This window comes from Cervus canadensis, chromosome 2 (assembly GCF_019320065.1).
Source record: "Cervus canadensis isolate Bull #8, Minnesota chromosome 2, ASM1932006v1, whole genome shotgun sequence".
In the NCBI taxonomy this organism is placed as follows: Eukaryota; Metazoa; Chordata; class Mammalia; order Artiodactyla; family Cervidae; genus Cervus; species Cervus canadensis.
In genome coordinates this window covers 44,026,786-44,039,901 of record NC_057387.1, presented here as the reverse complement: position 1 = coordinate 44,039,901, position 13,116 = coordinate 44,026,786, and the positions used below count along the sequence as shown (strand labels likewise).

The 13,116-nt window shown below is 35.6% G+C and overlaps 1 protein-coding gene across 2 annotated transcripts in view; it reads right to left on the bottom strand.

Moving 5' to 3' along the window:
• DPYD (dihydropyrimidine dehydrogenase) overlaps positions 1-13,116 on the bottom strand; it is an 882,445-nt gene that overhangs the window by 345,813 nt on the left and 523,516 nt on the right. The gene's annotated exons all lie outside the window — the stretch shown is intronic.

Genomic DNA, 13,116 nt, shown 5'->3' with positions numbered 1-13,116 from the left:
GTAAGTCTAAAGGACATGCCCCTGAGCTTTAATAGTATTCTCTTGGGTGTGTCTTATTCTTGCGGGAGAAGTAAGGGGTGGGAAGGGAACATTAATAATAACCAAAAACATGTATTTAGGAAAAGAGGCATGAGGTGCTTAATAAATGTGGACAAACTGAACACTAGTTTGTATCACATTGGGATCAGTATCTTCAACCTGCATTTTTCTCCTTAGTAAACAGACTGAGCCAGATGATGCTTGACAATTAATGATTCAAAGATTCTCTGGCATTCAAGGACTCTATGGCTTAACAATTCAATTACATTTATTGAGAATGCTAAAGAATGGCAACCCCAACTTTTTCTATCATCATCAGCTTTCCCTCTAAGATTAGAAGGCTGCTTCAGTGATGATTGGAAGCAAATATTAACATAAATCAGAAAATCACAGGAGATGGACAGAAGTTCCTTAGTTATATCTAAGAAAAAGGAATATTACTCTTGGAAAAGTCAAGTATATGGTTCAATATATGCTATGTATCAATCGGGCTTCCCAGGTGACAGTTGTGGTAAAGAACCCACCTGCCAATGCAGGAGATGTAAGAGATGCAGGTTCGATCCCTGGGTCAGGAAGATCCCCTGGAGGAGGGCATGGCAACCCACTCCAGTATGCTCGCCTGGAGAATCCCATGGATAGAGGATCCTGGTGAGCTACAGTCCATGGGGTCTCAAAGACTCAGACATGACTGAAGCAACTTAGTACACACTCATGTAATCAATTACTGATAGACTTTGACAGATTTAATCATCTGTTTTGTTAGACTCAGTCAACATGGCTTAGGGACATGGATTCTTAAATAAGTAATAATTTAAACTAAGTATTTGATAATTGTTTTTTCTTTAAAACAACACAAACAAAACAAAACAAAAAAACTTTCATGGCATGTGTCATTTAATTATGTGGCTGATTTTTATAAATTATTGAAAATATTAAGAAATATTCACTTCTGCATGAAAATAACATATTATGATGTATATGACAGAAAAACAATTAAACTGGGCTCAATATGTGGTGTGGCCCTAGAAGTATCGAGGGACCATTATCTAGAGGGAACAGAGACATATATGCAAATAATTACAAGGAAGAGTGATATATGCACAGACAGAAGTATGATTATCCTTCTCGCATAACTAGTTTCTTTTGTAAAAATTCTAGTTTACATTGATATACTTTTCATATCTGTAAAAAGTGGCGATGTGTGAATCAATCCTTTTGAGAATGTAGAAGTAGAGCCTGGGGGTTAGAAAGAACAAAGAAGAGAAACAAAACATAGCAGAACAAGCTTAAGCATTTTTGTCAATCTCTGGCCAGACAGTGTAAAACAGGGCCTTAGAAATGACCCTTAGAAAAATTCATTTATTCATTTTTCTTGAGACATGTTAAATGAGCTCCTCCTATACACAAGCTACTGTTCTAGAAGACTGAGATTCAGGAGCAAATGAGAAAAAATAAAAAAGGTCCTTAACCTTATGAAATTTACACTCTAGAGAAGAAATACGTTTTGTGAGAAAAGGAACTAGTTGAATACTATGTTCTAAAATAGTTTCTGTCACGCAGTATATATTCAATAGCATTGGTAAAATTTTGCTTCTGTGGGTCTTTTTCTTCTCTTGTGTTTCTCATCTAGAGAAGTCTCTTTAGCATTTGTTGTAAAGCTGGTTTGGTGGTGCTGAATTCCCTTAGCTTTTGCTTTTCTGTAAAGATTCTGTTGTGCAGTACGGGGAGCCCAGTTCAGTGCTCTGTGATGACTTAGAGAGGTGGGATGGGTTAGGGGTGGAAGGGAGGCTCAAGAAGAAGGGGACATATGTATACACATGCTGACTTACTTCATTGTACAGCAGAAGCACGACATTGTAAAGCAATTATACTCCAATTAAAAAAAATACCAGTAGAATTTAAAAAAAAAGAAACAATTTTGACAGCAATGAGTGCTGCTGGAGTTTGTGACAGGGAATGCTCTCTACAGGATGGGTAAGGAAAACTATTGTAAAATGGTATGATTCAAATTAATAACTTGTGCTTAAATTTCTCATTTATTGATAAGATGCAATTATATGAATGTTAAGGGATGTGATATTGTCCTACAGATCTCAGACACTGTGACATATTTTTGTTTTTTAGTTTGAGTGATTTCTATTACCCTGTCTTCAACTTCACTGATTCTTTTCTCTGCTATACCCAGTCTCCCTCAAGTCTATATCATGAATTATTGATTTCTGAAATAGTATTCTTCATATATTTCCATTTGGATCTTCTTCATATTTTATAACCATATGATAAAATTCTAGTTATCTTTCCATGACTGTATTTCCCCTAGCCTGTTCCCCCCGCCGCCTTTCACATTTATCATGGTAATTCTAGAGTCTCTATCTGATCTTTACAATCTTCTTTCTGGATTAGCTTCTGCAACTTATAAGAAAACTCTCTTGACCTGGGTCACATTTTTTAAACTTATACTTTTAAATTGTGTGCCAGAGAGTTTGTATAAAAGAACAGTAGAGACAAATAAAAATGATCTCAGAAAAGGGTGCATCCCTTTCTATTACCAGGCTGCTAATGTAGAAGCATGAGTCTGAGGAAATTCCAGGAGATGGTGAAGGACAGGGAAGTCTGGCATGCTGAAGTCCATGGGTTCTCAAAGAGTCAGACACGACTGAGTAACTGAACAATGACAACATAGGAGACTGACTTGATCAAATCTGTAGTTGAGCTATGAACTCCAATATATTTGCCTGGAGAATTCAATGGACAGAGGAAGTGGTGGGCTAGAGTCCACCAGGTTACAAAGAGTCGGACATGACAGTGACAACATTTTCACTTTCATTTTTTGTGTTGGTTTTACCAGATCTAGTTCACTAGCTTCAAATGTTGTGAGGGTTGGATCAAAGCTTTCTGTTCAGTACAACCTGGGAACTGGGCCACAGAAAGACTCCAGTGTCTCCTTATTATGATTAGTCTAGCCTCCAACATTCCAAACCATGGGATAGCTCTTGCTGCTTGCAGGCCAGCTGGGGAGCTTTTTGTGTTGCTGGGGAGTTCTCTTTGCTCTCTAGTTCTACAATGGCTTTCTGTGCTTCAGAGTATCTTTCTGCTGAACTTGCCTTCCTCAAACCTTCAAAGAGCTACTGTAGTATAGTCAGTGAAGGCCTAGAATGCCTTGGGGAATTCCTCACAGGACTCTCCCTACCCCAGAATTCAGCAGGCCTCTGCTTTGTAACTGGGAAAGGTCCTGCTTCCCTTTGGGATGATGTCTCTGGGATCTCCTACCTTGGCTCTACATCTGGTAAGCAGCTCAGTGAAGTTGATAGAGATAGAATCAGATAGTTATACAAGTAGAAGTCCCAGTAGAGGACTATGAATAGAGAAAGAAACCTAGGAAATTCTGGGAGACCACTTTAAGTTAATGATCATTCAAGAAAGTTACTGGAATGTTGTGGAATGAAGCAGGCTTGCTTCATTCTATAAAACCATAAATAAAAGCACGAGATATGCCCCAGGCCATTAGGTGAAAGAAAAATATCACCACCCTTCTACTGTTTTGAATAAGTGCTATGATAATCCTAGTTCAGCATCATAGGGTCAAACACCCTCCTGCCCAATAAGAAAGGAAGAGCTAATGATGTAAGCCTGTTGTTCAGTCACTAAGTCATGTCCAACTCTTTGTGACTGCATGGACTGAAGCACGCTAGGCTCCCCTGTCCTTCTCTATCTCCTAGAGTTTGCTCAGATTCACATTCATTGAGTCGGTGATGCTATCTAACTGTCTCATCCTCTGCCACCCCCTTCTCCTTTGCCTTCAGTCCTTCAGAGCATCAGGATCTTTTCCAAAGAGTCGGCTCTTCCCATCAAGTGGCCAAAGTACTGGAGCTTCAGCTTCAGCATCAGTCCTTCCAATTCAGGGTTGATTTCCTTTAGGATTGACTGGTTTGATCTCCTTGCAGTCCAAGGGACTCTCAAGAGTCTTCTCCAGCACCACAATTTGAAAGCATCAGTTCTTCAGTGCTCAGTTTTCTTTATAGTCCTCTTCTCACATCAGTACATGACTACTAGGAAAGCCATAGCTCTGACAATATGGACCTTTGTCAGCAAAGTGATGTCTCTGCTTTTTAATACACTGTCTAGGTTTGTCATAGCTTACCTTCCAAGCCACAGGATCTTTTAATTTCAGGTTGCAGTCACCACCCATGGTTATTTTAGAATCCAAGAATATCAAGTAGGTCATTGCTTCCACTTTTCTCCCTTCAATTTGCCATGAAGTGACAGGACTGGATGCCATGATCTTAGTTTTTGAATGTTGAGTTTTAAGCCAGCTTTTTTACTCTCCTCTTTCACTTTCATCAAGAGACTCTTTAGTTCCTCTTCACTTTCTGCCATTAGAGTGGTATCACCTGCATATCTGAGGTTATTGATATTTCTCTTAACAATCTTGAATCCAGATTGTGATTCATCTAGCCCAGCATTTCGCATGATGTACTCTTCATACATGTTAAATAATCAAGGTGACAATATACAGCCTTGTCACTTTGCCTGTCACTTAATTCCTTCTGTGTTGAGACACAAAGAACCTGAGCTTCATTAAGTCCTAAAACCAGGTGTGTTATCTTAGACCATGAGTTTGGGGCAGGTTTGAGTTTGGCACGTGGGTTCAAGTTCCAATCTGAGGTGAATAGTATCAAAACGACATGGTGAAGATTTGGTTGCTAACAGCTGACAGTTTTCTGCCTGGGCTCTTTGAGGTTCTCAAACATCATACCACTCCAGACACATCCACTAAATATTCTTTAAATCTTTATTGGTTCCTCTATTGTGATTTCCTTCCCCTCCCACCATTCCTCTAAGAAGAAAAGCAGTCAAGAGTCTCTTCTCTCCCCAAAAGAGCTTATTACTTTCTGGAATTTAGTTCATTAGGGTTAATCTGAATGGGTTTAAAAAAAAAAAAAAATCCTATTTTGCTGATTATATGATTTGTTCTGGTTTTAGGGTAGGAGTGTAATCTCTTCTGGCTTTCCCTCTCCTAACTAGAAGCAGAAGCCCTGCCTGAAATTCAAAGTCACAGTCTAACCATATTGTATTTATCCTGGCTGAGTTTGAATTGGGAAGGTCTTGGAAGGTGTTAAGCAGAGATAAGGCTACAACTCTGAGTCATAAAACATGATACAAAACCCTGCAGTTGAACAGTAAGTACAAAAGTATATTAAATTTAAAGTATTTGAGGTATGATTATAGTAACAATGACAATATTGTTCTATACCATTTTTATGTTGATTTCTAAGCTGTTTAATAATTCATCTAAACACTTATTGCACACATAGTTTTTCCAATATATAAATGTGTTCATTTCTTATATTAAGACACTTCCCCCCAATCTTACAATCCAAGAGCCATAACTAAATATACAATTTTAACTAAATCAACCACAAAACAGTTACTGATCATTTTAATGTTGGAGATTTTAAAGGACATACTATGAAAAAATTAAAATGTGAAAATCAGCACAAAGTTAAATTAAATTATTTATTATGGAAAGATTAGTCAATCTAGTTACTTCTCTAAATTTTTCATGAATAAAATATTATACAAAATTTCCTTTTGAGTGATCAGTACATAGATCAGAAACTCCCAGAAGAAGCTGTATTAATAGTTAACTCATTCCTTATTAATACTCTAGGCATTATAACAACATGAGAAGTGAAGTATCTCTCAAAAATGACTTTAATGATAAGTTATTTCTTTACTTCAAGTATATAATGGATAATTAGTTTAGGAAAAATCTCAGAGGGAGAAAAATACCCAACTGTGAAATCTGCAAATACTTTCCCTGGATTGGGTGAAAATGCTATTCAGGCCAATACCAGGGATGCATAAATTCTTTCTATCCTATTTACAATCCCGTCTTGATTAGTTAGGAGCTCATTTTCCAGTTTGCAAATTATCTAGGTCTTTGATTCTTCTCTTCCCTCTGGCTGATTACCTTTCCCATTTCTCTGCTCATTAGCACCTCCACAAGAAGGGGAAGAAAATCCAGGTGAAAACAAAAAAAGTAACTCAGACCCGGGACAATTTTAGGTATTGTGAAGCTTGATTTTAAAAAATATATGCAGACATATTTTTCCTATTGTGAGTGTATGTATATCAGACTTCTGTTATCAATTTGAAATTATACCTCTCACAGTCTGAGAAGTATCCTTGGGAAATTATCTTCATCTGGGTATCAGACTCTAACATGGATTGGGGATGATATTTTCATGCATTCCCTACAAGGTTATTGTGATATCAACTCGGAGAAATACAAATTTGTTTATTGTAAATGGCTATACAAAATTAATAAGTTGTTAGGTTTTGAATTCATAAAACCTCTTTGTCAATACTTGCTTCCTTTTCTTCTATTAAGATTCAAGGTTTGCCTTGGGAAAAGGCTCCTTGACAAAAAATGTGTTTTTTTTCTTCCTGCCTTGTTTTTTTAAGATTTCTTTTCTCTTAACATGGTTATGAATTGTACTCTTGGTAGAAAAGCAGAAGTGACTGGTAAACATACCATATCTTTACTAATGTATTTCATTCACCAATTCTTCTCCTATCCTCTATTAGAACGGATAGGCTCAAGTTGCCGGTATTAATATACAGTCTTACCAAAATAGACCTCATTTTAAAGTATATTTTCATGACTTTGATTGTTAAAATGAAGACACAAATTTTACGTAAATTAGAGGGTTCAATATCCGTATGTTTATTCTATTAAGTTTGCCTCATTTGTGATAAAGAATTCCCCTGCCAATGAAGGAGACACAAGGTGGAAGAGATGCAGGTTCACTCCCTGGGTCAGGAAGATCCCCTGGAGAAGGAAATGGCAACCCACTTCAGTATTCTTGCCTGGAAAATTCCATGGACAGAGGAGCCTGGTGGGGTCACAAAGAGTCAGACATGACTACTTACGCACACACACAAGGATGAAGTACCAAATTTTACTGTGTGATTAAATTAGTCCAGTACCTCTGTGACCATTTCCCTTAGATTGTTTACGATTAATTAGATCATATTTGCTCATCACAGATATAGTTTTAAATTCTAATAAAATTGAATCAATTACTCAACCATAAATAATGGTTGAAATAAAAGACAGTTATTAAAGTACAGTATATTAATCTTTAAAATAGTACTAAGTATTTATTTTTTAGAAAACTGTCTTAAAGAATAAAAAGAATACTTTTAAGTAAATACCTCAGAAGACCTAAGGGGAAAAATAATGAAATTTGTTCCTTGTGAAAAATAAATCTCTGGAATATTCCCTGTAGGAATGTTCTCTGTAAGGTACAGTATAAAAGAATAAAATAACTAGTGGCAAAAAAAGGAAAGTAAAATAGAATAAGTAGTTTGTAACAAAGTTAATGCAACACATATAACTACAGTGTAAGCGCGCTAAGTCTCTTCAGTCATGTCCAACTCTTCATGAGCCCATGGACTGTAGCCCACCAGGCTCCTCTGTCCATGGAATTCTCCAGGCAATAATACTGGAGTGGGTTGCCATTTCCTTCTCCAGGGGATCTTCCCAACCCAGGAATCGAACCTGGTCTCCTGCATTACAGACAAATTCTTTACCGTCTGAACCACGAGGGAAGTCTCCGTCCATACCTTATGGTAAATAACAACCTTTATTTGACAACTTCTTACTTCTAGCCTCTCATAAAATCTTGGTTCTTTTTAAAGAATTAACGGATTAAATGGGCCATTCGAGATTGGAAAAAAAAAAGAAAGAAAATGCATTTTGGGGACTTATAGGTTCAGGGGCAGTAAGAGGTTTTACTTTATTCTTTCTCCTAGTTTCCCTAATATTTTTAAGAGAAGAATGCATTAGAGTTGACTTCTCCACAAAAAGAGAACACTGACTGATGTGAAATATTACCAAAATGATATTAATTAAATTGAGTCCACTGAACAAACCTCTGCAGTTATTTGAGTATGGACTTTGTTTGTATTTTATGACATGGTCTCATTATGTAGTAAACATATATAATTTAGAAACAGTCTCCATTGCCCCTCTCATGAGCTAAAGCTTATACCAATAGAGTCTAAATTCAATGCAACATTGCCATCCCCAGGGTCTCTTTCACAGAGCTAACTGTGTTGGACGCTATACTTCCAAACCAAGGAGACAATGTGAGTGTGGGTGCATGCTCAGTAGTGTCCAACTCTTTGCCACCCCATGGACAGATATTGTTACCCAAAAGGCAGCCTGACAAATTACAAAGTAGAGGAGAATATGAGAAAAAGTATGTTGTAGGCAGTTAATGCTTGTATACACAAAGTGATTGAAAAGCTTTGATGGATTTTCTTGAGATTTTCCCTTAACTGAATGAGACAAAGCACTAGCATTTTAATCTCCTACAAAGCAGCCACTTAAAAATCCACACATTTCTTTCCTTTCTTAACACTGCATAAGGTCATCTTTAACATTATGTTAATTCCCATGTCCGCATATCAAAGTGAATACAATCAAAACACTAGAAAATTTCATGAAAGTAATAATTGACTGCTGGCTTGGGCAGTGGGTAGGTATTGAACAGTTGGGTGACAGAGGTTTAGCCATTTAATCCAACATGGGATTAATTGCCAGTACACATCCCATGAAAAGCACTTTGGTAATTTTAAATTTAACCTACTGAGTCTGTTAAAATAGATTTACTGAAATATAATTGTATATGTTACATGAAGTATAACATATAATAATTGCACATATTTAGAACTTATACTTCTATGAGTTTTGACATGTGTATATACTTTGAAACTATTATCAGAATCAAGGTAATGAATATGTCGATCATGCCCCTGAATTTCCTTCTGACTCTTTATAATTCCTCCCTCCAACTCCTCACCTGTCTATCAGATAACCATTAACTTATTTTGTGTCCTTATAGATTAGCTAACTGTTCCTACAATTTTATTATAAAATGTATACTTTTTTGAAGGAAGGGAGGCTGGCTTTTTTCCCTCAGCATAATTTTTGAGATTAATTCAAGTGGTATGTATCAATAGCTCATTTTTCTTACTGCTGAGTAGTATTTTATTGTATACATACACCAAATTTGTTGATCTACCCAGCTGGACATTTGAATCATTCAGAGTGTTTTGCTATTGCATTTATAGCAGCTGTGAACAGTCCTGTACAAGTCTTTGTATGGACATATATTTTGATACAAAAATTTGTAGTACATATGCAGAATGGAATATTACTTAGCCATAAAAAAGAACAGATTTGAGTCAGCTAGCCTGAGATGGATGAACCTAGAGCCTGTTACATGGAGTGAAGTAAGCCAGAAAGAGAGAAACAAAAATTGTATATTGACGCATATATATGGAATCTAGAAAAATGGTACTGATAAACCTATTTGCAGGGCAAGAATAGAGACATTGGGGAAGGAAACGACAACACACTCCAGTATTCTTGCCTGGAGAATTCCATGGACAGAGGAGCCTGTTGGGCTACAGTCCATGGGGTCACAAAGAGTCGACCACGACTTCGTGACTGAGAGAATGGAGACACACATGTAAAGAATGGACTTGTGGACACAGTGGGGGGAAGTAAAAGATGGGATGAATTGAGGGAGTAAATTGAATTACATACTCTACCATGTATAAAATACCTAGATGGGAGTTGCCATACAACAGAGGGTGCTTTACATCACAGCTTGGTGCTCTGTGATGACCTAGAGGGGTGAGATGGAGGGGTGGTGGGAGGAAGACTCAAGAGGGAGGGGACATATGTGTACTTACAGCTGATTCACATCATTTTATGGCAGAAACCAACACAATATTGTAAAGCAATTATCCCTCAATTAAAATATTTTTTTAAAAATTGGATTATCTGGGTCATTTGGTAGCTGTGTGTTTAACTTTTTAAGAAACTATTAAGCTTTTGTCAAAAGTGGTTTTACCACTAGCAATGTATGAGAGTTCTTATAATTCCATATCCTTGCTAACATTTTAAAGTTTAGACACTCTAGTAGATGCATATCTCACCATGGCTTTAATCTGGACTTCTATAATGACTAATGATAGTGAGCATCTTTTCATGTGCCTATTTGTCTTTTATGGTCTTCTTTGGTTGCAGTGTCTCTTTACCTATTTTGCTCAAAGTGGGAAGAGTTGTTTGCTTTCTTATTACTGGGTTTTGAAGGTCCTTTAAACATTTTTGGATACAAGTCCTTTACCAGATATGACTTGCAAATATTTTTTCCAGTGTGTAGTTTGTATTTTCATTTTCTTAGCAACAGGTTTGAAGAGCAAAAGTTTTAACTTGGAAGAAATCACATTTATCATCTTTTTCTTTCAAGGACTGTACTTTTGGTATGCATCCAAGAAATATTTGCCTAACCTAAAGGTCACAGAGACATTCTCCCTTCTTTATTTTTTTAAAGAAGTTTTATAATTTTAGGTTTGTCACATAGGTCAATTGACTATTTTGAGTTAATTTTTACGTATAGTGTCAGATATGAGTCATTTAGTTTTTTTTGCATGCGTGTATGCTCAGTTGCTTCAGCCTTGTCTGACTCTTTGTGACCCCATGGACTATAGCCAACCATGCTCCTCTGTCCCCAGGATTCTCCAGGCAAGAATTTTACCAGCATTGTATGTTGAAAAGACTATATGTTGTCCACTGGATTTCCTTTAAGTATCTGTCAAAAATTATTTGTTCATAAAACTAATTTGTATGTTGCTTTCTAGACTTGTTATTCTGCTCCAATAATCTAACTTTACACCAATACTATACTACTCTAATTACTGCTAGTCCTGAAGTCAGAAAGTTTTAAATTTCCAACTTGGTTCTTTTTGAATTATTCTGACTATGGTAAGCCCTTTGTACTTTAAATGAATTTCAGACTCAATTTGTCAAATTATGCAAAATATCATGCTAATATTTTGATTGCAATTTCATTTTACCTTTAAATCAATATGAAGCTACTTGACACCTTAACAGTAGTGACTCTTCTGATCAGTGAACACGATATGTGCTCAGTTTTTAAGTCATCTGACTCTTTTGCAACCCCACGCACACCAGGATCCTCTGTCCATGGGATTTGCCAAGCAAGAATACTGAAGTGCATTGCCATTTCCTTCTCCAGGAGATCTTCCCAACCCAGACATCAAACCCGCATCTCCTGAAATGCAGGAAGATTTTTTTACCACTGCGCCATAAGGAAAGTCCTCCCATGTATTTAGTTCTTCTTTAATTTCTACCAGTAACATATTGTAGTTTTCAGTGTTTATATTTCATATTTTATGTCAAATTTATCCCTGCTAAATTTTTTTGCTATATAGATGTGATATACCTATTTCAGCTTCCAATTGTTAATCCCTAGTATATAAAAAGTAAGAATGATGTTTAAAAGTTGATCTTGTATCTTGCAGTCTTGCTAAACTCATTTATTATTTAAAGTTGCATTTTGGCAGGCCAAGGCCAGATTGAGGCAAGTTAGGCATTTGCCTGGAGTGCAGAATTTAAGAGAGTGCAAGAAAAGTCAGTAATGAAAATAAACAGTATTTCAATGTCATTTTTTAAAAAGTCAAATCTGAAAACAAGAGCTTGTAAGCTAGCTACCTACTTTTGTAAATAAAATGGCTTTATTGGTATATTTAGTCAGATTTTCTATATAAGCAATTATGTCATCTGTGAATAAAGGCAGTTTTACTTCTTCCTTTGCAATCTGGATATCTTATTTCTTTATCTTCCCTTATTAAACAGTGTAGGAGCTCTAGGACAGTGTGTCCTAGAAATGGCAAAAGCAAATATTGTTGTTTTATTTTTCTTAGGAAGAAAATATTCAGTTTTCTACCATTAACTTAGATGTTAGGTATAGCAATTTTTTAAAAATACAATTTATAATTTTTATAATGCATTAATTAAATGTATTTAATTTGGGAAATTATTTTTCTATTCTTTATGTGCTGAAGCTTCTTAAAAATTAGGAACAGATTTTTGGATTTCTTGAAATGTTTTTGTTCTGTTTGTGTTTTGGGTGTTATTATTTAGTTTGCAATTTTTGTGAACAGCATTATTTTCAAATGTTAAACTTACTAGAATTCCTGGAATAAACCTCATTTGCTCACAATCTATTATATTCTTCATATATTATTGGCTAATATTTGTAAATTTGTTTAGAATTTTTGCATCTGTGCTGATGAGGGACACTGGTCCATAGTTTTCTTGTTCTGCCTTTGTCTAGTTATGATATCAAAGTGTTGGCATTAGAAACTTAGTTAGGAAGTACTTCTTCTGCCTTTCTTTTCTGAAAAAGTATGTGTAGAATTAGCATTATTCTTTCTTAAATGGTTGGTAGAATTCAATCATGAAGCCATCTGGGCCAGTAGTTTTAATCATGCAAATATTTTGACAGAAATTCAACTTCCTTAATGTTATCTATCCATTGCTTCCTGACTTCATTTTGAAAGCTTGCGTCTTTAAAGGATTTTGTCCAGTTCACCTATGTTGACAGGTCTATTTCTATAAAATTGTTCATAATATCCTGGAATTTTCCTTTTAATATCTGTAAAGCCTGCAGTGTGGTACCTCTCTCATTCCTTATATTGTTTTATGTTTATTCTCTCTTTTTTCCCCAGGTCAGTCTGGTTAAAGTTTATCAATTTTATGTCTTCTTAACAAATCAGCTTTATCTTTCTTGATATTTTCTATTATATTTTTGTTTTTTATTTCATCAGTTTCTTTCTCTGATTGTGATTATGTCCATTATGTTATTTATTTTGGGCTTAATGTTCTCTTGCCACAGTTTTTGAAAGTGGAAGTTGTGGTCATTTATTTGAGGCCTTTCTTAATTTCCGATACATGAATTTGATGCTATAGACTTTACCTCAAGTAATGTTTTTATGATATACCACAAATTTTGATATTTTATGTTTTAAATTTCATTCAGTTAAAAATACTTTTTAATTTTCCTTATGATTTCCTCTTTCATCTAAGTGTTTTTGAGGTATATTATTTACTTTCTAAATATTTGACGATTTTTCAAATACTTTCCCACTTTTGGATACAAATTTAATTCTACTTTGAGCAGAGTATATATC